Source organism: Neovison vison, chromosome 3 (genome assembly GCF_020171115.1).
Source record: "Neovison vison isolate M4711 chromosome 3, ASM_NN_V1, whole genome shotgun sequence".
NCBI lineage: Eukaryota > Metazoa > Chordata > Mammalia > Carnivora > Mustelidae > Neogale > Neogale vison.
The window spans coordinates 227,756,944-227,784,121 of NC_058093.1; the positions used below are offsets into that span (position 1 = coordinate 227,756,944).

General features: G+C 38.1%; 1 protein-coding gene across 1 annotated transcript in view; it reads left to right on the plus strand.

The window, feature by feature from the left end:
• TAOK3 (TAO kinase 3) overlaps positions 1-27,178 on the plus strand; it is a 191,462-nt gene that overhangs the window by 66,694 nt on the left and 97,590 nt on the right. The window contains exon 2 of the mRNA XM_044244178.1: positions 23,838-23,940. The gene's annotated coding sequence lies outside the window, so the exon portion shown is untranslated. The remainder of the gene's footprint in view (positions 1-23,837; positions 23,941-27,178) is intronic.

Below are 27,178 nucleotides of genomic sequence, written 5' to 3' on the forward strand. Positions count from 1 at the left end.
GGTTAAGAGGATGGATGGAGAAGGAAGCAAAAAATATCCACTGTCCCCAAACCAAGCTCTATCAAATCAGCTTGACTCCCTCAACAGAGACTTGCAGGAGGAATACATTTATATCATAACTGTTTTTAGCCCTAGTTGCCAGTCAGGAAGAATAAACACTTAAAAACAACAACAATAACAACAAACCTTTAGTAATTTAAGCTGAACACAAACAGAACTCTGTTAATAATAGCTCACAAAATTCTGAGAAACCCTAAGTGCCTTAGACCTATAAAAAGGGTCTCAAAACACATTTTGTGCTTTTTTTTTTTGGATTTGCTATTAAGAGCTATTATCTTCTTTTTTCTAATGGGTACCATATTCTGATCTCAAGATAGCTGTGAAAGGCAAAAAAGGTCGTATGAGTCTAAGTGTTTATATAAAGTTGAGAGAAGTTTATCTATGTGGTGGAGAAAACCAGTACTGAAATAAATGAATATTCTTCATTTTTGTGAGATTTTAGTAGTTTTGTGAGATTTTAATGTTTTATATATTTGAGGAATTCTATTTTTTTGTGTGTGACTTTTTTAAGCATAATTATCCTTTCAGTTTAATCTTATCTTTTCTAACTACTTGGTCTTTAAAAAAAAACTAGGGCCAGTATAACTGATATATGTAAAAGTAGTCATGGGGGGGTGCCTGGGTGGCTCAGTGGGTTAAAGCCTGGGCCTTCGGCTCAGTTCATGATCCCAGGGTCCTGGGATGGAGCCCCCCATCAGGCTTTCTGCTCAGCAGGGAGCCTGCTTCCTCCTCTCTCTGCCTGCCTCCTCCTCTCTCTGCCTGCCTCTCTACCTACTTGTGATCTCTCTCTGTCAAATAAATAAATAAAAATCTTTAAATTAAAAAAATAAATAAAAGTAGTCATATGGGTTAATGACCTACTGAGAGATGGCAAGGTTTTAAAAGAAGAGAAAACCATTTTTGAGTAATAAAATCATCCAAATTTAACTATCAAAATTAGTACTCCCTTTCTAACTTTAACATTTCCATGTATATTGATTAAAATAAAAATTTTTGGCACATTGGAAGGTAGAAAAAAATGGAGGTTTTAAATGTGTTTTCCCTTTTTTATTTGATTAAATAGTTGATTAGTTGAATAGTTCTGATTAAAGGTGTTGCCTTGAAAAAAAATCTGGTTTTGTAAAAATGGGATTGAATTTATAGGGGCAAAGGGTAGGGGAAGAGAAATTAGTAGGAACAACATTATGAAAAGCTCACATCCCCTTTGCAGCTTTCAGCTGCCTACCATGGTCTTTTCCTTTCCTATGAATATAAATACACTTATTTATTTATTTATTTATTTGTTATTTATTTATTTGACAGAGAGAGATCACAAGCAGGCAGAGAGAGAGAGGAGGAAGCCGGCTCCCCGCCGAGCAGAGAGCCCAATGCGGGACTTGATCCCAGGACTCTGAGATCATGACCTGAGCTGAAGGCAGCGGCTTAACCCACTGAGCCACCCAGGCACCCCTAAATACACATTTTTAAATCGTAAAAATATAGTGATAGAGGAGCTTTGTTTTTACAACTTTATTTTGTGCCTTGCAATTCAAAGTGTAGTCCACCGCCCAGCCATAATGGCCTGGAAGTTTTTTAGAAATATGTATTCTTAGGCCTCGGTCCTACTGACACTCATAATCTGCATTTTAACAAGATACCCAGGTAGCAGATGTCCATCAAAGTTTGAGAAATACTGACTTAGAACTTGCAGTTTGGAGCTGAAAATCTCAGGATAGCTAGATTTCCCTTTTATTTTTAGTGACCTCTGTAAGCGTGTAAAAGTAGTGGTAATTGGGTCATTTCAGACTAATGTTGTTACCAACTAATAACTTACTGCTCAAAAGAAATTGTGAGAGTACCTTGGAATTTGAGAGGCTTTGTAAGGAAGGGTTAAAATATGGAGCAACTCATGGTTTCTGAGAAACAGCTTGGGCTAAAATAAAAACCACCTTCTATTTGGGCATATACCCTGGCATTACCGACTGTGTTATTCACCCTCCCAACTGTCATTACATTTTTGTAATACTTTAAACAGAGCGCTTTATCTGAATAGACACTAGTTCTTTTGGATTCTTAGTGGGATTTAGCAGATCACTTTTTACCATGTGATTGGTTCCAGTATAAGAATATAATTTGAGGGGTGCCTGGGTGGCTCAGTCAGTTAAGTGATTGACTCTTGATTTTGGCTCAGGTCATAATTTTGGAGTCATGCGACTGAGCCCCATATGGGGCTCCGCTCAGCATGAGTCTGCTTGAGATTCTCTTTCTCCCTCTCTCCCTCCCCCTCCCAAATAAAAATGCTAATATATATATATTATATAATATATATACTAATATATATTATATATAAAAGAATTTGGTTATATAAAAAAAATTGGGTATCTTCTTGTATTCTTCTAACAGATATTTGTTGAGTTTCTCTTATGTATGAGAGAATGTAGCAGTAAATAGAACAGACAGGGAAGAAACAATAATAATGTAAACAAAATAATTTTAGATAAGTCCAAATGCTATAATGTAGGGAAAACAGAGTCACTGAGGGGAGGAAAAAATACTTAAATAAGTGATGCTTTGGGAGGGCCCTCTGGGATGGTCACATCTGAGCAGAGATCTTAAAGCCATACCCCTGGCATTCCTGACTCCAATCCTGCTCTACTTTTTTTTTCTTCCAAAGCACTCATAATTTTTTTAATACAGTAATTTACTTTACTGGGTTTATTGTTAATTGTTTATTTCTTGCCGCTAAAATTTAAGCTCCACAAGTTAGGGAGTTCTGTTTTGTTTCTCCAAGTGCTTAGAATGGCACATAGTCAGGCACCAAATAAATATTGTTTAGTAGATTATGAATTACATTGAAACTGCAGCTCCAGTCAGCCTCTCTAAATGCACATATTTAAAAATGACATTTTCCGGGGCGCCTGGGTGGCTCAGTGGGTTAAGCCACTGCCTTCGGCTCAGGTCATGATCTCAGGGTCCTGGGATTGAGCCCCGCATCGGGCTCTCTGCTCAGCAGGGGGCCTGCTTCCTCCTCTCTCTCTGCCTGTCTCTCTGCCTGCTTGTGATCTCTCTCTGTCAAAAAATAAATAAAATCTTTAAAAAAAAAAAATGACATTTTCCTGCTAAAGAGCAGAAGAGAAGGTTCACTTCTGTATGGAGGAAAAGATCAAGGAACTTACTTTCCAGTTGAAGAAACAAGTATATTCACATTAAACCACTAATTTAATATTAGCTATAGATGACACATGTTATAATAAGAGTACAAATAAATTGCCATGGTACTTTGAAATTTTACCTGTCAGAGGTAAGGAAGAGACGTGGAATTTAACTGGGTCTTAAAGAAGCAATAGGATTTTTGACTTGTAAAGAAACAAGATAGTCCACTCTAAGTAAAGGGCACAAGCAGTGCTGAGACTGAAAGTATCTGGCACATTTAAGGAGTAACTAGATAGCAAAGTTGCATTGGAACTGTATCATAGCAGCCTTGAGTATCTTTCTATGGAGTCTGGACGTCGTCATCAAAGATCCTTGAATTTAAAAAAAAAAAAAAGAATAAAAATAAATCCTTGAATAGCAGTGTGATACTCTCAGAGCTCTCTGTCTCAGGAAAATGACATTTCAGACCATGTATGGGAGAGGTTGGAAACAAGAAAATTTAGGAGACCATTGAATTTACTGTAGGTGTCATTGTTTGCTCATAAGACCCATCTCTCCTATATCTACAACAGCTAAAGGATAAAACTTGCCTGTGTATTGCTAACATTCTTCTGAATATTAAGTTTGGTTCTGTAACACTTTCTCTACCCCTCAAAGTTAACTTAGGGACATGGAGATACCCCAAGTCAGATGTTATAGGAATGTTTACTTTTAAAAAGAAGTTTAATGTTGGATTTCAGAGTTTTTCTTTTTTTTTTTTTTAATTTATTTATTTATTCATTTGACACAGAGAGAGAGATCACAAGTAGGCAGAGAGGCAGGCAGAGAGAGAGGGAGAAGCAGGCTCCCCGCTGAGCAGAGAGCCCGATGTAGGGCTCGATCCCAGGACCCTGGGATCATGGCCTGAGCGGAAGGCGGAGGCTTTAACCCACTGAGCAACCCAGGCGCCCCAGAGTTTTTCTTGAATAGATAGAGATTTGTACACCATTGAAGGCAGTCCTGTGGGAGAGGATTGTTGAAGTGGGATAAGGTAGCTCTTAACAGGAGGAAGCTGCTCTAACATGTATTCTGCCAACATGTATGGGTTCGTGCCCTACCTACCAGTGGCAAAGCAAAATTAAAAGTGACTAAGAATACTGAGTTACCCTTTCAACATTAGAAATTGGGCAGAGTTTCAAGTTTTAAATGCTAACTTTCTGAGGTATAAATACATCTCTGAAATCCCAGGACAGGCTTACCTCCGAAGATTTTAGATACTCAGGCTTCTCATGACTTTAATAGGCACACTGCTTTTTACTGAACAGAAATTTTCAGTGATGACATTGACTTTTTTCAAAAATTTTTTTTTATTTTTTAAATTTATTTATTTGAGAGAGAGGCAGTGAGAGAGAGCATGAGCGAGGAGAAGGTCAGAGGGAGAGGCAGACTCCCCATGGAGCTGGGAGCCCGATGTGGGACTTGATCCTGGGACTCTGGGATCATGACCTGAGCTGAAAACAGTCGTCCAACCAACTGAGCCACCCAGGCGTCCCAACATTGACTTTTTTTTAAAGCACAAGGTGAAAAAGTTTTAGATGGGAGGGTCTTGATCCTCTGGTTTGGCGTTGGGTAAAGCAGATCAAAATAACTAAGCTGCTAGCATTCAGGAATATTGTTGGCTAGATGGAATCCCTTATATTTATCAAGTCATTAATTTCTAAAATCTCTCATACAGTGATTTAGCTGAAAACTGCTACAGTGATTAAAACAGTGGGCTTGAGGTTAGACAGTCTAGGTTGAATCCCAGCTCTATCATACGGTAGCACTGTGTAGTTTGACCTCAGATTTTTAGCTGTAGAATTAGATCAATAATAGTAACTGTTAGTGTTGTGTTAAGGCTTAAATGAGGTAGTGTGCGGTCCCTGGCACATACTGAGCATTGATAAATGTTAATATTTATCAATAATATTGTTGGTTATATTAAACCAGGCCTGACTAACAAAAGTAACTCCTCTTGCTAGCTTGAGTGCCTGTAGTAGTCTTAAATAAATGCTTGTTGGTTTTCTCTATTATAATTGTTCTAAAATTAGTTCATTTATCAAAGGAAACAATGAATGAATATTCAAAAATCCTAATAAAAGACTGAATGATGTTCTATAAACCAATATAAATGATATTTTGAACTTGCTGACTGAAGGCAGGCCTAAGTAAGTAATGGATCTATAAACTCCTTAATGGAAGAATATTGTGTATTATATGACCATGCATGAGAAAAAAATATTGCATAGTAGGATTAAGTTTTTGTTTAATGGTATTTTCACTTTTTTCAAATGAATACCTATGGAGTTGGACTCCAAAGGGTTTTCCTAAAATAGGATGGTATCAACTGCCAGTTTTTTTGAGATATCCATTAAAAATAGATAGGTTCTTGAACAAATAAGTGGAGAGTACTGACAATTCTGAAGTTATTAATATTTAGGTACAATGTATTTCAATAAAATACCAAATTTCCATAATAAAGAACAGGTTCATTTTAGGTAAAGCATCCTATAGAAATACTAATTTAAAAAACATTAAGGAGAGATGGTTACTTGCTTGACAAAAATATTTGCTATAATATTCCTTAAAAAAAGTTTTAATACATTTGATATATGAATTAATGTAATTCAGTAGCATATTTTGGCCACATGCAGTGGACCAGCCAGTATGTTAGACACTGGTGATTTAAATGTGATCACTGCACGCCAGCATTTTATGGTAATGTCTAGCAGAAATTTGCCAGAGATAATCTAAATCTTGTATCTGTACCATGTATATGATAAATGTTTACAGCATCCTTCTGTGGGGGAAAAAAATCACCCCTGAATAGGGGAGAATAAGGAAAGTTTTCCTGAAGTGGTACTATCCGAGCAGATTCTTGAATGAATTCTAGTTATCTCGGAAAAAGGAAAAGAAACAGAGTGCCAACAGGTACTTCTCGATATCCCAAGGAAGTAGCTTGAAATAGCCAGGGCGTTCAGTGTGAAACCCTGGAGTTATGAAGGACAAGGTTCAAGAGCAGACATGAGGCAGATCACAGAGGATTTCATTTGCCATCTATCTACAAGGAGCTTGGATTTTATACTCTGTCCATGATGGGATTAAAGGGTTTTAAGCTGGAGAGTGGCATGGTCAGATTTGACTTGCAGGTGGATAATGCCTGGCAGTAGTGTAGGGGATGGATTCCATTCATAAACAGCTTTAGAGAGTTGGGTTTTTTTTAGTCAGGTGATATATAGAGAACTGATGGAATTCATTCAGTTTCTAAATTTCAAGTAAATCACTCAATCATGAAGAAATTGCTTTAACTACCTGGACAAGAAAATACTTGTAATCACTTATATCTTGTCGAACTTACACATTTGACGTTCATATTCAGAGGAAGTATTGCTGAAAGATTAAATAAATGTCGAGTCTTTGGAAAGAGATTTCAGGTCCAGATTTTATGTTATTTTTTTTTAAAGATTTTTATTTATTTATTTGACAGACAGAGATCACAAGCAGGCAGAGAAGCAGGCAGAGAGAGAGGAGGAAGCAGGCTACCTGCTGAGCAGAGAGCCCAATGCGGGGCTGGATCCCAGGACCCTGGGATCATGACCTGAGCCAACCCAGGCGCCCCTAGGTCCAGATTTTAGACTTAGTCAAATTTGTGTACTCTACTGCATTTGTGTGTGTTTTTATATTATTATTATAATGAAATCATCGTAAACTTTTTCTTCTAGTTCAAGGATAGTATTTCTCCCTAGTGTTTTTAATTATTTAGATGTATTTTTGAAAGGAAAAGGATTATCAAATGATCGGTTTCTCTAGCTACCTGGAAAAGAATAAATATTCACTGTTAATTTAGTAACCATTTAAATATTGTCCAAATCTTAGTCCAGAAATTTCCTTAAGGAGGCTCTCTGAGCCTGCTCATGCTGCTATAACAAAATACCACAGACTGGGTAGTTTAAACAACAGAAATTAATTTTCTCTCAGTTCTGGAGTCTAGGAAGTCTAAGATCAAGATGCCAACAGATTAAGTTTCTGGTGAAATCTTTCTTCCTGGCTTTCAGAATGGCCACCTTCTGGAGTTATATTCAAATGTCATTTCCTCTTTGCCAATGTAAGAGAGGGAGGGAAGGCAGGTAGGAAGGGAGTGAGAGGTGGAGAGAGAGGGGAGGGTGGAGGGGAGAGATAGAGATAGGGAGAGAAAGATGAGATTGAGATCTTTCTCTTTTCTTATTAAAAAAAAAAAAGCCACAAATCCCACTGAATTAGGGTCCTACCCTTATAATTTGGTTTAACAATAGTTACCTCCCAAAAGCCCTATCTCCATATACAATCATTTCAGAGGTTGGAATTTCAAAATACAAATTTGAGGACAGGGGAAAGACAATTCAGTTTATAACAGAGGCCAAGTAGACCTTTTTCCAAAGAAGTAAACAGAAATACATACAATTTTATTTTGAAGTTTTAGGGTCCCTAAATCTGATTGTGCTTAAGGGAAACTTATTTTCAGGGCAATGAAGTGGAGACAGGAGAGAAATAGTCCCACACAAACACAAAAAGAACTTGCTAATAGCTGTGACATTTTAGAAAAATTGCATGCCAGATAATCCTTCATTAGCTGTAAGAAGGTTTATTTTCAAAGCCTTTATTTCCGCATGTCCTATTATCTCCAGTGTCTGGCATTGTAATCCTGTAGCAGGGAATCAGAAGTTATAAATACAGGGCTCTCACGGTACCTTCATGTATTTGGTGATCAGTGGCAGGTAAAATTTGCAGAGACTAAAGGTGTTTACATGTTGGGGGGTTTTTTTGTTTGACTTTGGAACAATTAAAAAGTGAAGATTGCTGGGAATTTTAGTTATATCGAACTCAGGGTATTTCTGTGTGTGTGAATCTGAATACAAGATTTTAAATGGAGCCAAATGCCAAAATCACAGAATTCTAGGCAACTAGCCCCAACACCAGGAAACTGAGGCTTAGAGAAATTAAATAACAAGAAAGTATTCTATGATCAGGAATTCAGTCTGGACTATAATGGCACAAGTACCAAAACATTAATATTAAACTACTTAAAAGCGAATTAACTTCTTTGAGCCCATCGTAGATATATTCTCAATCTAAAATTTTGATTACAAAAATGTGAAAAATATATTTTAAAATATATGGTTCACTGTGTTGCTATACTGCACATATTTTCTTTTTTAAAAATACATTTCCAAAGACAGGGAACTTTTTTTTTTTTTTTTCAAAATTGATGTGAACTAAAAGCCAGTCGTATAAAAATCTAAATTTTATTCCTGATAGTATTCTTTTGACTATTTGTCTCAATTTGTAGACTTAGGTAAGTCATTTTATTTATTTATTTATTTATTTATAAATTAACATATAATGTATTATTTGTTTCAGGGGTACAGGTCTGTGATTCATCAGTCTTACACAATTCACAGCACTCACCATAGCAGATCTCCTCCCCAGTGTCCATCACCCAGCCACCCCATAACTCCCACCCACCTCCCCTTCAGCAACCCTCAGTTTGCTAGGGAAGTCATTTTAAACCTTTTGATTGAATGGAGGAAAAATGGACAGAATGCCTAATTATAGAAATATGATGTTGACTTAGCATTTACCTAGCATTGACGAAGAATTCAACTTCAAAATATTTCCCCAAGATTTTATTCTCAGTCCTTTTTTTTTCCTGTCCCTCCTTTACCTGAGTTACCATAGTTCCTTCTTGAGTTTCTTATCTACCTTATACAAATAATTCCAGATCTGAATGTCTAGCTGTCATTTCCCCTGAATTCCAACCTTCATTCCTTATTACCTGCTGTATATCTCTCCCTGGATGCCTGACTAGCACTTAAAAGTCAGCTTGGCAAGAAAACACTCATCATTTTTCTACCATTGAACTTGTCCCTTCTACTAAACTCCCTTTTTTTGTCACAGAACAATTATCTCCTCTGTCACTTGTTCTTAGAGCCTCAGAGCTAACTTTGACTCCCGTGTCTTTTCCAGGCTATTCAGCCAGTCAGTTGCTGACTCTAAGCTATGTTATTATTGTGTTATTCTTGTATCCAGAGTCATGGTAACTGCCTTTTGCTTTCAACTTTATTGCCAACATTCTAGGATGAGACTATTGTTCTAGGGTTAGTAACCCTAACCTGACCTCCCTGATCTAGTCTCCTACTATTCCAATTCAATCTTTTTTTTTTTTTAAAGATTTTTTATTTATTCATTTGACAGAGGGAGATCACAAGTAGGCAGAGAGACAGGCAGAGAGAGAGAGGAGGAAGCAGGCTTCCCGCTGAACAGAGAGCCCGATGCGGGACTCGATCCCAGGACCCTGAGATCATGACCTGAGCCGAAGGCAGCGGCTCAACCCACTGAGCCACCCAGGCGCCCTCCAATTCAATCTTTTAAAAGTATTTTTTACTTACTTTTTTCATTACAAAGTAATGTATGTACAATGGAGAAAATATAGAAAATACAGAAAGGTAAAAAGAAAATAGAAAATGCTTCTATTCCCGGGCACCTGGGTGGCTCAGTGGGTTAAGCCGCTGCCTTCAGCTCAGTACATGATCCCAGGGTCCTGGAATCAAGTCCCTCATCAGGCTCTCCGCTCAGTAGGGAGCCTGCTTCCCCCTTTCTCTTTCTGCCTGCTTGTGATCTCTCTCTCTTTGTCAAATAAATAAATAAAATCTTTTAAAAAAAAGAAAAGAAAATGCTTATATTCCCAATACCCAAAGATAACAACTATTAACATTTGGGTCTATATTCCATCAATTTTTTTTATGATGTGTGCATAGTATTTTTAGACAAAATCTTCCCAGTTCAGCCTGTATATTACTAGAGTACTATTCTTGAAGCCTGAATCTAATTGAAAAGTTTTTTCATCATTTCCCAGAAAAAAGCATAAAATCCTTTGCATGATATTCAAGATCCTTGAAAATCTAGACCCAGTAGACTCATCTGCCTTTGTTTCCAAAGGATTCTTGTCCCAAATCTGCAGAACTGAGGTTACTTGCTATTTCCCAAAATGCTGCAGCCTCCCATCATATGCTCATAGCATTTCCTGAAAATTTTACCCGTCCTTCGTAGAGCAATCCAAATGTCATCTCTTCCATGAACCTACCAATCACCGCTTCATCCCCATCCCCTATTCCTTAGAGAACTGGAAATTCTCTTTCCCTCATTTGAACTTGCACACTACCTGCAACATTCACTGGTTCTAGATAATTAGTTTCTGCATTACGTATTTTTCAACACCTAGCATGATGTCTTAAGCATAAGGGATATCTAGTAAGTGTTGAATAAATAAATGAATGAATAGTTGAGCAGTACTTCAGGACCACGACACCTCTTAGCTCATGAGAATAAGATTTTATAGATACAGAAGAAACTTAAATAAATGAAAACTTACGATAGAAGGAATTGATTAAAGAGACAGAATTGGATACTGGAATGCTACAAATAAAAGTTTATCTCTTAGCTTCTGAGTGTTGATGTGGTTTGGGATCATTAATGAGTAGATACAGTGTGAGTTACCCATTGCTTGATTATCCTGTTTTGAATAGAAAGGGGGGCCATGGTACTCCTTCTGCTTTGGATACGGAAGAAGTACAGGTAGATATTTCTTTCTCAGTTGCCTGGTAGCTGGCATGTGGACATATGACCTTGGTCAATCAGATACCCCCACCCAGGACTATGAATCTTGATAGCTCAGGGCACAGCAGAGACAGTTTGTGGCAGTTGTGAAAGGGGGAAGAGTCTACTATAAAAGCAAGTGGCAGTGGCATCTCAGACATTTACTGTGGTGTGATCTAGAATGTGCATTTGCCCTTTTAAGGGCCTGCCCATTTTCAGAGCTTTCTGGTTCATTCTGTGAGATAGCCTATTCTGATGTGTGTTTTCCAAAACCACAAAACAATTAATTCTGACACTATGTGGAGGTAGCTTCAGACCCCACAAGTTAAGGGCTCAGTTCCACAAGACATCCCCCCTCACCCCCCACTTAAGATGCCTGCTGCAAGTCCAAGTTGTTGCCTGTGTTTCTGACTGACCAACTACATATTAGAGGTTCCCATAATCCCCTCCTCAGATTCAGTTAACTTGTTAGAGTGTCTCACAGAAGTCAAAGAGACATTTACTTGTTTACCAGTTTATTGTAAATAATGTTATAAAGGATACAGGTGAACAGCCAGATGAAGAGGTGTGTAAGGTGAGATCTAGAAGGGTCCCCTGCACAGGAACTTCTGTCCCCATGGAATTGCGGTATGCCACTCTCACAGATGTGGACGCATTCACTAACCTGGAAGTTCTCCAGACGCCATCCTTTTGGGGGTTTTTGGAGGCTTCATTATATAAGCATGACTGATTAAATCATATGCCATTGGTGATTGAATTCTTCATCTCCAGCCCCACACTCCTCCCGTGGGTCAGGAGGTGTGCCTGACCACTCCCACCCTCTAATCAGGGTTGATTCCTCCGATAACCAGCCCCATTCCGAAAGCTACTTCATTAACAAAAACTCAGGGGTGGTTGAGAAGGGCTTCTTAGGAATAAGAAAAAAGACTCTTTACCTTTATTGCTCTTATCACTTAGGAAATTCTAAGGTTTTTATGGTTCTATACCAGATGAAGACCAACTATTTCTTACTACAAATCACAATATAACACCTATAGACAAATGTCTGGTCTGAGTTAGCCAGAGTTAACTTCTATTATTTGCAACCCAAACCCCTAATTATGGCTATTATCTTTGGTACTTACACTGGAGCAGCATCATCAATGCATTTCAACTAACTTCCAGAACAAAAGATGAAATTCTACTGAAATGGGACTACCAGTGCCAAAAGGTATAGGAGTGAGCGCTGTTCAATGAAACCACAGTGGGAAATGCCAAGTAATTCCCTACAACTTTTCAAATAACAATGCATGCTATAGGAATGTGATCAAGTAAGAATTACATTCATATCTGGCACATCTTCCTGCATCTACTACATGCTTGACATGTGTTATCTCACTTAATCCACACAGCATACTATTATTTTCTATTCATAGAACTTAGAGAAGCTTGATAGGAAACAGAATGGAACCCTTTAGAATTCCTCAGCAGTACCCATTTATACTGGTTATCTTGAAGAGACAATGGTTTCAATGCTCAAATTTCTGTACATCAAGGAATGTGTTAGAAAACATTTGATTTTGTTTTTACTAACCTCTAATTTATTAATGTAGGCAACAAACCACACAAGTACGAGCAATATGAGACTTTGTCATCAGTCCCCAGTAGACTGATTAACACATTACAGTTACAGAAATCTTAAAATATTATTTATGTTCATTGCTCTTTGAAATTATTGTAGTTGTTAGACTCCCTATTAGCTCTCATTGCTAAATGAATTAATAAGGAAACATACCTGTTACTGTGTCACAAATTTTTTAAAAATATTTTGATAACTTTTGGGGCCACCTGGGTGGCTCAGTGGGTCAATTATCTGCCTTCAGCTCAGGTCCTGATATCAGGGTCCTGGGCCGGAGTACCACATCAGGTTCCCTGCTCAGTGGGGAGTCTTCTTTTCCCTCTCACTCTGTTCCTCTCCTCTGTTTGTTCTCTCTCTTTCTCAAATAAATAAATAAATATTAAAAAAAATATTTTGATAACTTTATTTCAGTATAACTGCTTTCCTTTGTAATTCCAAGTGGTTAATTTCTTTCACTTAAAACATTATCTGAGAAGGTGTCCATAGGCTTCACTAGCCTGCCAAAGAGGTCAATGCCACAGAAAAGGTTAAGAATTAATTTTAGGGGCACCTGGGTGGCTCAGTTGTTAAGTGTCTGCCTTCGGCTCAAGTCATGATCCAGGGGTCCTGGGATCGAGGCCCGCAACAGGCTCCTTGCTGGGCGGGAAGCCGGCTTCTGCCGCTCCCACTCCCCCGCTTGTTTTCCCTCTCTCACTGTGCCTCTCTCTGTCAAAGAAATAAATAAAATCTTAAAAAAAAAAAGAATTATTTTTATACTGAAACGAATGTAATACCATATGTTAACTATACTGGAATTAAAATAATTTAAAATTTTTTTAAAATTTTAGTTAAAAATAATTAAGAATTATTTTTATAGATAGACTTTTTTTCTCCTTTAAATTAGCTCAGGGGCGCCTGGGTGGCTCAGTGGGTTAAAGCCTCTGCCTTCGGCTCAGGTCATGATCTCAGGGTCCTGGGATCGAGCCCACATCTGGCTCTCAGCCAACAGGGAGTCTGCTTCCCCCTCTCTCTCTGCCTGCCTCTCTGTCTGCTTGTGATCTCTGTCTGTCAAATAAATAAATAAAAATCTTTTAAAATAAATAAATAAGCTCAGTGATTCCCGCATTTAGCTTCCATGAGAATTAATTTAAAGAGTTTAAAAACAAAACCATGTACAGTTGACCCTTGAACAACATGAGCTTGAACTGCATGGGTCCACTTATATGCAGATTTTTTTGAGTCAATGCAGTTGAGTATTATAAATGTATTTTCTGCTCCTTATGATTTTCTTAGTATTTTTTCTTTAACTTACTGTATTATAAGAATATAGTATATGGTACATATACATTCAGTTTTGTATGTTATCAGTATCACATTATCAGTAAAGCTTCTACTCAAAACTTAACTATTTTTTAAGTTTTGGGGGAGTCAAAAGTTATACACAGATTTTTTTACTATGCTGGAGGTCAGTGTCCCTAACTCCTGCGTTGTTCAAGGGTCACTGTAGACTGAATTTCTAAGGATCATTTGCACTATATGAAGTTTTGGCCTTAAATGCCCACCTTTGTACCTAACCACCCTGGGTAAGATACAGCTCCATTCTAAAGTGTTTTCAAATAGATCCACATATTCCTGGGAATTTAAAGACCTGAAAAATAGTTCTAAAAGTTTTCCGTGAGATTTTTTTTAATGTTATGTTTATTTTAATGATTATCTCCTTAAAAAATGCATAGTGGATTGTGTGGATAACCTTATTACTAAACCTCTGTGATTTACTGTTATTTTGGGAGACGAGTTTGTGTTTCCATAGCCCCACTACCAAGTGGTACTGCTCTGTCTCAGAGTAGTAAGAAAAGTATAGAAGTGAAATTAATACATAGATGCTGGGTTCTTGCCTTCTGAAGACCAGATGGTATCAAATCAGGCTGTATAAATGATTTTTCCCCCAGGAGTACAGATAGGGAAAAGTGGTGGGAGAATTAAGGCATCACATGGTGAGTAAGCTTGGGGCCATATTTGTTTTGGGGGTTACTGTAGCAATAAAATAATAATATTTGTTACATTAAATCAGTTTTGGTTAACTTTGATTTGGAGGGGTTGTAAATTTGTTTGGTAAGTTATATAAAAGCTGTAAGAAGTTTATTATAGTTTTATAAATGGGTAGTTTTGGTAGCTCAGGCCAAAACTTTTGAGTCCTCTCTTCCTTTCTTTCTCCTCTCTTTCTTACTTAGTTAAAGCAGCAAAGCCCATTGTCTCTTTTTTCTCAGTTATTCCAGAATTAAGCCACTTCTCACTAGCTCTACTGCCCCCTCCACCTTGGTAGTGGCTACTATCATTTCTGGCCTGGACTTTTATAATGGCTTTTTACAGGTCTCCCTGGTGTTTTTGGTTTTTAAGATTTATTTATTTATTTTTGGAGAGAGATCAAGACAGCACTCTCAGGGGGAAGGCAGAGGGAGAGTCTTAAGCAGACTTCATGCTCAGCATCAGCCTGAGGTGGGCCTCAGTCCCATGACCCTGAGCTCACAACCTCAGCCAAAACCAAGAGTCCAACGCTTAGCTGACTGCACCATCCAGGCATCCCAGGTCTCTCTGCTTTTAACCGTGCTCCCATGGAATTTGTTTTCCACACAGGTGTCAGAATGGTCCTTTGAAATACATGTTACTTCTAAAATGCTCCATTGGACTGACTTTTCTTGAAATACACCAGGCAGTGTTGCTAGACCCTCTGCCTCAATTTTTCTTCCTTGCTGGGTATCTTGAGAGCTTTTACTTTACTTCCTTTAGCCTGTAGGCCTCTGCTACCTTTTAATTTATCAGAGAGATCTGTCCTGACCACTAACCTTCTTTTTTTTCTTTTTCTTTTTTTTTTTTAATTTTACTTTTTTTTTAATTTATTTTTTTTTAAGATTTTATTTATTTATTTGAGAGAGAGAGACAGTGAGAGAGAGCATGAGCGAGGAGAAGGTCAGAGAGCGAAGCAGACTCCCCATGGAGCTGGGAGCCTGATGTGGGACTCAATCCCGGGACTCCAGGATCACGACCTGAGCTGAAGGCAGTCGTCCAACCAACTGAGCCACCCAGGCGTCCCCTTTTTTTTTTCTTTTTAATTTTTCTTTATAATACTCATTATTACTTGACTTACCAATATTCACATGTCTTTCTTTCAAAAATATAAGCTCTGTGAGAAAAGGGAAGAACCTAAAGCCTTGTTTAGTACTGGACATATGTTAGACTCTTAGTAAATATTTGCTGAATGAATGAATAAATAAGTAAATGAAGTGAATAACTAAAAATAAGAAAATGTTAAGATCTGTGAGAATTTTTTTAAAGATTTTATTTATTTATTTGACAGATAGAGATCACAAGTAAGCAGAGAGGCAGGCAGAGAGAGAGGAGGGTGGGGGGAGCAGGCTCCCTGCCAAGCAGAGAGCCCGATGCGGGGCTCAATCCCAGGACCCTGAGATCATGACCAGAGCTGAAGACAGAGGCTCAACCCACTGAGCCACCCAGGTGCCCTGTAAGATTTTTTTATAAGGAATTGGAATATTAATCAAGCTTAAGAAACTGTTTGATAACATAAGTTATCATTATGTATTACAATTATTTAGTTTTCATACCATACACATGGTTAAGATATAGTGCAAAGGGAAGACTTCAAAGCCTGCTCAAATTTTTTTAATTTTGATTTTATTTTATTTTTTTAAGATTTTATTTACTTATTTGACAGACATAGATCACAAGTAGGCAGACAGGCAGGTGGGGTGTGGGGAGAAGCAAGTTCCCTGCCAAGCAGAGAGCCCGATGTGGGGCTTGATCCCAGAACCCTGAGATCATGCCCCAAGCCAAACACAGAGGCCTTAACCCACTGAGCTACCCAGGTGCCTCTTTTTTTTTTTTTTTTTTTTAATTTATTCGTCAGAGAGAAAGAATGCACAAGCAGGGGAAGTGGCAGGCAGAGAGAGAAGCAAACCCCGGGCTGAGCAAGGAGCTGGATGTGGGACTTTGACCTGAATCAGAGGGAGATGCTTAATCCACTGAGCCACCCAGGTGTCCCTAGTTTGGGATTTGTGTAGGCATATCAGCACCATTTTTGTACTGGTCTTAACTTATGTTCAGTACCATTTTTTCCCCAAATTGATGCATCATTGATTATGAGTTGCTAGCTTCATATCACAGTATCATAGCAAAAATTTCAGTGTTAAATTTATGAAATCCAAAAGAGCTTCTGCTTTCCCATCTGTTTCTCAACCTAACCATATTTTTTTTAATGGAGGGGGAAAATAATATCCATAACGAACAAAAATAATGGGCATATAGATTCTGTTTATTTTGAGAGAGAGAGAGAGCGCATGCACATGAATTGGGGGAGAGGCACCGAGAGAGGGGGAGAGAATCTCAAGCAGACTCCACACTAAGCAAGGAGCCCGATGCGGGGCTTGATTTCACAACACTGAAATCATGACCTGAGTGGAAATCAAGATCTGGTGCTTAACCGACTAAGCCATCCAGGTGCTCCAAATTTAAAGTCTTTTTTTTTTTTTTTTAAGATTTTATTTATTTGACAGAGAGAGAGAGACACAGCAAGAGAGGGAACACAAGCAGGGGAAATGGGAGAGGGAGAAGCAGGCTTCCTGCAGGAAGCTGGTTGCGGGCCTTGATCCCAGGTGCCTGGGATCATGACCTAAGCCGAAGGCAGACGCTTAAGGACTGAGCCACCCAGGCGCCCCCACATGTAAAGTCTTAAAGGGTGACTCGGAATAGTCTTCTTCATAATATTGAACATCAGTTGACCCAGGAATAGACTAAAAGTTATCATTGTTGTGATAATCGGTAAACCCCAGCCCCTTTTGCATTATTTGCTGAGTAGAAATTAGGTGACTTTAAGGGTCCCTTTCCAGTTCTCCAGTGCTATGATAATGTGATTACAATGAGCTATATGATCGTAGTGACATAAAAAGCAACTCGCATCTAGTTTTATTTTCAAAATGAAAGTACTATAAAAATGGTTTCTTACTTCAGAATAACAGTTAAATATTAATGCCAGACAGTGGCAGCAACTAATCAAAATAGTTTTCTATTTCTTTCTTTAAAAACAATTCTCTTCAAAGTCTGTATGGGTAGTTGTGTTAAGGTAGGAAAAACTGGACTAGTTCTGACTTTGAAACAGTTCTGTCATCTATTTGTACTTCATTTTTTCATTGCCATAAAATGAAGATTTTACCTGCCTCCACCCTCTGGGAGCAAGATAATGAGTGAAATAATAGGAATTTACATGGGCTAATTTACAGTGAGGTTAAAGCTTCAGAGCCCCTTGTTTGCACCAGCCCTTTCTGAGGCCCTAATATTTATTTCTGTGTGGGAATTTTATTAAAAAATTTTTCTTAAATAGACTCCCAGATTTGTTTATGCTTCAGTGTACATAAGAACTTAATCTACCACTACATACACAAGTGTTACAAAATATTTTGAAGCAATAATAACACAGAAGTCCAATTTTATGTTTGATTAAACTTTTCTTTTTTTTTTTTTTTTTAAAGATTTTATTTATTTATTTGACAGAGAGAGATCACAAGTAGGCAGAGAGGCAGGCAGACAGAGAGAGAGGAGGAAGCAGACTCCCTGCTGAGCAGAGAGCCGGATGTGGGACTCGATCCCAGGACCCTGAGATCATGACCTGAGCCGAAGGCAGCGGCTTAACCCACTGAGCCACCCAGGCGCCCCTGATTAAACTTTTCTTGATCACCCTCCAATATATAGCGAAATAGAAAAACTTCTTGGTGTTTTGAAGTCTGACTTAGGTGGCTTGATTCAGAAGGGAAGTTTTCTGAAGTAGGAAATGAGAAGACCTGGATTTTAATTTGGGATAATGCTACTTATGTAGGTGTGATTTGACACTTAACTTTTCTGTGATTCAGTTTAAAAAAAAAATGTTGAAATGTCTGAGCTTTAAAATCTTTCCTGTATGAAATATTGTGATTCTTACTCCCTAATGCTGAAATATCGGGGTTTTTTTGTTGTTTTCTTTTAAATATTTTATTTATTTATTTGACAGAGAGAGATCACAAGCAGATGGAGAGGCAGGCAGAGAGGGAGATAGAGGGAAGCAGGCTCCCTGCTGAGCAGAGAGCCCGATGCGGGACTCAATCCCAGGACCCCGAGATCATGACCTGAGCTGAAGGCAGAGGCTTAACCCACTGAGCCACCCCGGCACCCAAATATTGGGGTTTTTCAAACCAGTTGTCTTCAGGTTTTTTGTTGAAGTAGTGTGACTACAACACTGAAAGTCACGTAAAATCTTCTGTGACTCATCTTTCTTGAAAGTTTCTGGGAAAAGGAAAATCATGAAAAATATTTATATTTCTACTTTCTATCAAGCGTTCTTCCTTATGTTAAGTTAGGAGGTCTGTGAAAACTAATTTGATTATCATTGTTGAAAGATTTCCATTTCTTGGAGTAAAGAGTGAAGAAAATTATTCCAGTTGCACATCTCTGATGAAATCTTCTCCTCTAAGCTGGCTGGATAGTTCAATTGGCCCAAGGGCCCAAGACCAGAAATACTGCATTCTTGGCACAGTTCTCAGTTCTTACTATAAATGCAGTACCTGAGGTTGCAGGAGGTCAAGGAAGAGGGAAAAATAATTCCATGTGTATCATTTCATCTTTAGTTAATTCTTAAAATGCAATCCTCTTGAAGGAAAAATGTCCTCGTTCGTGTTTTGAGGGAAGGATAAATTTAGAGATGGCTTTGAGAGTAAGACTGGGATGGAAAAGGGATTTCAGCAGATTTTTATAGAGTACCTTATATATAAAGATGTCAGAGGGCCCAGCCATTTGACTCTTAGGTATATAAGACAACCTAGGTCCACACAAAAAACTGTAAAACAAGCAATTATAATAGCATTATTCATAGTAGCCAAAAGGTAGAGACAACCTCAAATGTCCATCAGTTTATAAGTGGGTAAACAGCACGTGGTATATTATATAATGCGGAGTATTATTCAGCAGTAAAAGAAATTAAATACTGATTCATGCTACCACATGTATAAACCTTCAAAACAGCATGCCAAGTGAAGGAAGCCAGTCACAAAGACCATTCAAAGGAAATGTCCAGAAGAGGGAAATCTATAGAGACAGGAAGTAGACTAGTGGTTGCTTAGGAATGGTGGGGTGGTAGGATAATAGCTAAAGGGTATAGGACGTCTTTTTGTGGTGATGAAAATATTCTAACATTGACCATGTGATGAGTGCATTTACAGGTGAATATGTGAAAAACCATTGAATTATAGAGGTGCCTGGGTGGTAGTTAAGTGTCCACCTTCAGCTTAGGTGAAGACCCCAGGGTCCTCGAATCACCCCATGGAGGGCTCCCCGCTCAGTGGAAGGCCTGCTTCCCCCTCTGCCTGCCGTTCCCCCATGCTCTTGCTTTCTCTCTCTCTGTCAAATAGATAAATAAAATCTTTTCTAAAAAACAAAAAAAATCCCATTGACTTATACCCTTTATACAGGTGAATTGTATGTGAATTATATCTAACAAAACAAAACCAACATGCTTTTTAGAAAAAGATGTCATGGGATAGAATGATTAATCAAAACATAGGTTTAGGGCGCCTGGGTGGCTCAGTGGATTAAAGCCTCTGTCTTTGGCTCAGGTCATGATCCTAGGCTACTTGGATCGAGCCCCACATCAGGCTCTGTACTCAGCAGGGAACCTGCTTCCCCCTCTCTCTCTGCCTACTTGTGATCTGTCTGTCAAATAAATAAATAAAATCTTTTTTTAAAAATTAGGTTTAGACAATGTATCTTCCTCTAAGGAAGCCCTTGTCATACAGTTAAAGTGCTAATAAATATTTGTATTTAAAACTGAAGCAAAGGGGGAAAATGGTAGGTCTTCTACCAGAAGTGGTGTTCTCCTGGACTGTGAGAATAGTTGGAGTTTGGATATTCCAGTCAGAGGGAACAGCAAAAGCAAAGATAAAGATATGAAAATGGAACTGTATAGTAGCTCATTTTTCCTGATTATGAAGTTGAAGAATTTTGGTTAGAGTAGTGGTTTGAGGCCAGTTTTGAATATTAGGTAAAGTTACTCTTTATACTGTAGGCTATAGGGAGACATTGAAGGATTTTGAGCACAGATGTGCTATCTCACCTTTGCTTCAGGAAGGTGATTATGATAATAGTGTTTTTAAGATGAATTCCAGGGGGGCGCCTGGGTGGCTCAGTGGGTTGAGCCGCTGCCTTCGGCTCAGGTCATGATCTCAGGGTCCTGGGATTGAGTCCCGCATCAGGCTCTCTGCTCAGCGGGGAGCCTGCTTCCCTCTCTCTCTGCCTGCCTCTCCGTCTACTTGTGATTTCTCTCTGTCAAATAAATAAATAAAATCTTTAAAAAAAAAAAAAAAAGATGAATTCCAGGGGCAGCTGGGTGGCTCAGTCAGTTCAGTGGCTGCCTTCAGCTCAGGTCATCATCCTAGAGGCTTGGGATCAAGCCCCGCATTGGGCTCCCTGCTCAGCAGGGAGGCTGCTTCTCCCTCTCCCTCTGCATCCCCCCACACACTTGTTCTCTTTCTGCTTTCAAATAAATAAATAAAATCTCCAGAAAGAAAAAAGGACGAATTCCAGAAAAGATAGCCTAGACTCCGACCAAGTAGAAGCAGAGGAAAGAGATAACATAAGTAGAAAAAGCAAAGAACTAGAAAGATTTTAAACAGAATTGTGAATTAATTGAGACAAGGGCTGGGGAAATGTCAAAGTTAATGTAAGGTATAAGAGAGGGGAGATGCCAAAAAGATACTTGAAAATATGGGGCTGGAGGTTGGAAAGGATGTCAGTACAGTTTAATGCCTTAGCATTCCTGGAAACCACTGAAAGTTAGGAGAGCAGTTTGCACTCACACACAGGGCTTCCAGGCAAATACTTGGAGGAACTTTCATTTAGAAATCAGAGAGAAGAAGCGAAACTGTAAGAGGCATAATTTGGAAAAGAAAGAAAAGACAGTCTTATGGAATGAAAGAGACATTTATAAAGAAAGAAAGGAGCTTGTGGAATGGAAGAAAGCTGAGAACATCCCTTAGGTGCAACAGATAAACGTCAGAGGATACTTTTCAGCCTCAGTAGCAGGTGCAATCTTCCAGCAGAGGAGGGGGGAAAGATAAAACCAAGAAAATTTAATTCCTAGAAGTCATACAGTTTATTTTAGAATGTTTATAGAACTATGCAACACATAGAGAACACGTTTTAAGAAAATTGTGTAAAAATGAAGAAGTATTTAGGGAAAGAAAGTACTGAGTATTCATGTCCATAGCATGTCCAAATGCAGTGCATCATTCCTCTTGCATTTGAAATTAAGACGTGAGGATGTTAGTAAATGCCTTATTTTTAAATTACTTTCTTAGAAATCTTGCAACTAGCGTTCAAAGAATTTTTTAGTTTATTGAAGCTATAGTCAGGCTAGATTAGCAAGATATGCAGACATGGGAGTTATTGATTGGTGTGGTGTTTGATGGTTAGGTAAAATGTAGTATAAAATTCAGGTAATAAGAGCTACCACTTAATGTAACATTTCACAGCCCTAGAATCAGAGGGAATAACAAACATAATGAGAAAGATTAGTTTATAAGTATAGACATTAGAGGAGATGGGGATTCCTCAACAGGAAAAATGTGAAAGTGTGTCAATACCTTTTTGCTAGTTTTCTCCCCCCTCTATAAGGCCTTCATCTCCAAAGCAGTCAAGTGACCTAAAAATTATTTCAGTATCCATATTATATGTTTAAAATTGTTATATTCTTTAACTGAATAGCTCTAGTTCTAGAAATCATTACAAAGAAAGCCCTAAAATGTATATGAATATGAATAATACACACAAAGATCTTCCAAACACAGTAATATTTAATAGTTAAAGAGTTGAATTCAGGGGCGCCTGGGTGGCTCAGTGGGTTAAGCCTCTGCCTTCGGCTCAGGTCATGATCTCAGGGTCCTGGGATCGAGCCCCACATCGGGCTCTCTGCTCAACAGGGAGCCTGCTTCCTCCTATCTCTGCCTGCTTGTGATCTCTCTCTCTGTCAAATAAATAAATAAAATCTTTAAAAAAAAAAAAAAGAGTTGAATTCAGCCTTGGCTTCTAATTGTGGAAAAGGAGTTGTGATTGAATAGGAAGATCTATGCTGGGAGATCCACACTGAGCAATCATTAGAATGATCTTTGTGAACAGTGATAATATGGCAAAAATGCTTGTAATCTAAAATTAGATAAAATAGGGACGCCTGGGTGGCTCGGTTGGTTGGACAACTGCCTTCGGCTCAGGTCATGATCCCGGAGTCCCGGGATCGAGTCCTGCATCGGGCTCCCAGCTCCATGGGGAGTCTGCTTCTCCTTCTGACCTTCACCTCGCTCATGCTCTTTCGCACTGTCTCTCTCTCTCAAATAAATAAATAAAATCTTAAAAAAAAAAAAAGGATTTTAAAAAATAAATAAATAAAATTAGATAAAATAGGTAGACTATGAAATTATATGTATAGATGATCTCTACTCTGTGTAACAAAACAAATATGAGCATGAAGAAATAAATACGAACATGAAGAAGAGTATGCCAAATTGTTAATTATAATCCTGGGTAGGATTATAGATTTTTTTCTTCATAATAGCAACTTAGTTCCCAGATATTCTACATTGGTCATATACTTCTTTAATAGATGATAAAGAATAACCATCACCCCCCAAATGCAGAAGACTGGTTATAGGAGAGCCTAGGGATGGGCAGATAGATGAGTCAATGTAAGTCATCATGCTGACTGGAAAAGCAATTCATAATGTAAGCCTCACTGATGATCAGTAGCATCACTACATACTGTCAGATGAGTCCTGTCTACTGGTAGACTCTGTTGAGTTTCCCTGGACTCAAACCAGTGGATGTCTCAATATGGATTCTGAAATCCAAGGACACTTTTTTAAAAATTTTTTGTTATTAACATATATTATTTGTTTCAGTCTGCGATTCATCAGTCTTGCACAGTTCACAGCACTCACTGTAGCACATACCCTCTCCAATGTCCATCACCCAGCCACTCCATCCCTCCAGCGCCCTTCCCCTCCAGCAAACCCTCAGTCTGTTTCCTGAGATTAAGTCTCTCGTAGGGTTTGCCTCCCACTCACGTTTCATCTCGCTTCATTTTTCTCTCCCTTAAGGACACTTTTGTTTTCCTGGTATTGCTTGTGAGGGTGTAGCCAGAGTCTTTGATGTACAGATCTTACCTTTTACATTTGTCATTCACAAACAGATGAAGATAAGATTTTAACTTTGAAGTATTACATGTGTAAAATTTTAAAGCTACCGTATGATCAATTGTGGCTTCTTTAATTTTGCTTTTATAATTAAATATTTTATTCTTCTTTTTCCATAGGTGCACCATAAATGCAGAAGACTGAAGTTTTAAAAGAGGACAAAGAGTTTGCATCTAAGATGAATCTGAGCAATACAGTATATTTTGTGCCTTTCACAAAAAGGTATTGTTCATAGATCTGTGACAAAGCTTTCTCCTACAAAATGGGAAGAGATTGTGTCTTCTGGTTTTTCTATAATTTTATTATATTTGTAAGAAAAAAGGAGAAGTGAAAATATTAATAAAATTGGGATAAAAAGGGACGCCTGGGTGGCTCAGTTGGTTAAGCAGCTGCCTTCAGCTCAGGTCATGATCCCAGCGTCCTGGGATCGAGTCCCACACTGGGCTCCTTGCTCGGCAGGGAGCCTGCCTCTCCCTCTGCCTCTGCCTGCCTCTCTGTCTGCCTGTGCTTGCTCACTCTCCCTCTCTCTTTCTCTGATGAATGAATAAAATCTTAAAAAAAAAAATTTGGGATAAAAATTCTTTTATAAAAACTTTTTCGTTTCAAGTTCTTCCCCTATAAGATTTTCATTATTTTCAGTCACAGCTTACAATTTGGAAAAATACTTGGTTAAAAGAAATGCGCTTACCTAAAGTTTCTTGATTCCTGTTCTCAAATTATTTTCTGGAAATACATATTGCCTTTTTTTGTTGTAGTGCTTTGTAATTAGACTTTGAAGGAACATAAAATTTTTCACACCACTTTTCCTCTAATTACAGAAGTAATAGGCTTTGCAGAAAATTTAGAAAATACATATAAGCAAAAAGAAGGAAATCTAAGTTACCTGAAATCACAACACCTACTTCAGATAAAATAAGCCTGTAAAGAAATCCAAACTCAGAGATGAAAGAAGACATGTTTCCCATCTTCATGGTCTCATCCCTCTTTATGTTCTACCTACTTATGTCCTGCCTCTTTTGCTAAAACAAAACAAAAAAAGACATTGCCTTATATAAATTCCTAGAAGGATATTACCTGTTCGAAGAATGTACCCATTCTGTTCTTCTGGCAATGTATAAAAATGACTTGTTTCCTTATGGCCTTACTGAAAACTGTATCTTTTCTCTATTACTTTGTCAGTTTGGTAGGTGAAATGAGGTGTCTCATTATTTTAGTTTTTACTTCTTTGATTACTAATGTAACTGTTTATGTTTCATATTCTTAACAGCCACTGCTATATTCTTTTTCTATATGTGTCCTTTATGTGAGCAGATGTATGTGTTCACTTGTCTGATGTATATGTTTTCATTTAAGTATAATCAGCATACAATGTTACATTAGTTTCAGATCTACAGTATAATGATTAAGCAATTCTATACGTTACTCAGTGTTCATCAAGATAAGTGTACTCTTAACCCCTTCCATTTATCTATTTCACCCCTGCCTCCACCCTTCTCCCCTATGGCAACAACTACTAGTTTGTTCTTTGTATTTAAGAATGTTTTTTGGGGGGCACCTGTGTGGTTCAGTTAGTTAAATCTCTGCCTTCGGCTCAGGTCATGATCTCAGAGTCTTGAGATCGAGCCCTGCGTTGGGCTCCCTGTTCCTCAGGGAGTCCGCTTCTCTCCTCCTCCCTCTGTGCCCCAACCCCCCAACGTTGTATTCTGTCTCTTTCTTTCTCTGTCTCAAATAAATAAAGTCTTTTTAAAAAACAATGTTTTTTGTCTTTTTTCCCTTCTTCATTTGTTTTTTAAATTCCACATAGTGAAATCATATGGGTTTTTTGTCTTTCTCTAACTTACTGCATTTAGCGTCATATCCTCTAGGTCCATCCGTGTTGTTGTGAATGGCAAGATCTCATTCTTTTTCATGGCTGAGTAACATTCCATCGTGCCTCTGTGTGTGTGTGTGTGTGTGTGTGTGTGTACACACCACATTTTCTTTATCCATTCATCCATAGATAGACACTTCGGTTGCTCCCATATCTTGGCTATTGTAAATAACATTACAGTAAACATAAGGGTGCATATATCTTTTCAAATTAGTGTTTTCATTTTCTCTGGGTAAATACCCAGTAATGGAATTACTGATTCTATTTTTAGTTTCTTGAGGAAACACTATACTGTTTTCCACAGAGGCCGCACCAATTTGCATTCCTACCAACAATGCATGAGGGTTCCTTTTTATCCACATTCTCGCCAATACTTGTTATTTCTTGTGTTTGTGATTTAAGCCATTCTGACAAGTGTAAAGTGATATCTTATTGTGGTTTTGATTGGATTTCCCTGATGATGAGTGATATTGAGCATTTTTTCCTATATGTTGGCAGTCTAGATGTCTTCTTCGGAAAAATGTTGATTCAGGTTCTCTGTCCATTTTTAATCAGATTATTTGGGTTTTAGGGGTGTGAGTCCTGTAAGTTCTTTATAGATTTGGATATTAACCCCTTATTAGGTATATCCATTTGCAAATATCCTATCCCATTCAATAAGCTATGTTGTCATTTTGTTGCTGGTTTCCTTCTCTGTTGAAAAGCTTTTTATCTTGGTGTAGTCCTAGTAGTTTAATTTTGCTTTTGTTTTTCTTATCCGAGGAGGCATATTGAGAAAAATGTTTTTATGGGTAATGTCAAAGGAAGTAGTGCCTGTGTTTTCTTCTAGGAGCTTTATGGTTTGGGGTCTCACATTTAGGTCTTTAATCCATTTTGAGTTTATTTCTGTGTATGGTGTGAAAGCCCACCAGTTTCATTCTTTTGCATTTAGCTGACCAGTATTCCCAGCATTTGTTGAAGAGACGGTCTTTTCCCCCATTGTATATTCTTGCCTCTTTCATTCTAGATTAATTGGCCATATTCCTGGGCTCTCTGTCCTGTTTTGTTGATCTCTGTGTCAATTTTCATGGCAGTACCATTCAGTTTTTATTATGACAGCTTTGTGTAATATATCTTGAAATCTGAGATTGTGATACCTCTAACTTTGTTCTTCTTTCTCAAGATTATTTTGGCTATTCAGGGTCTTCTGTGATTCCATACAAATTTTAGTATTATTCTAGTTCTGTGAAACATGTTGTTGGTTCTTTTTTTTTTTTTTAAGATTTTTATTTATTTACTTGAGTGAGAGAGAGCACAAGCAGGGGGAGAGTAGAGGGAAAGGAAGAATCAGGGAGCGCCGCATGGGGCTTGATCCCAGAACCCTGGGATCATGACCTGAGCTGAAAGCAGACGATAACTGACTGAGCCACCCAGGCGCCCCTGCTGTTGTTATTTTGATATGAATTTCATGAAATCTGTAGATTGCTTTGGGTAGTATGGACATCTTCCAACCCATGAGCATAGAATATCTTTCCATTTTTTGTGTCATCTTCAGTCTGTTTCATCAGTGTTTTATAGTCACATGTCTGATAAAAACAACTTTTAACCAGC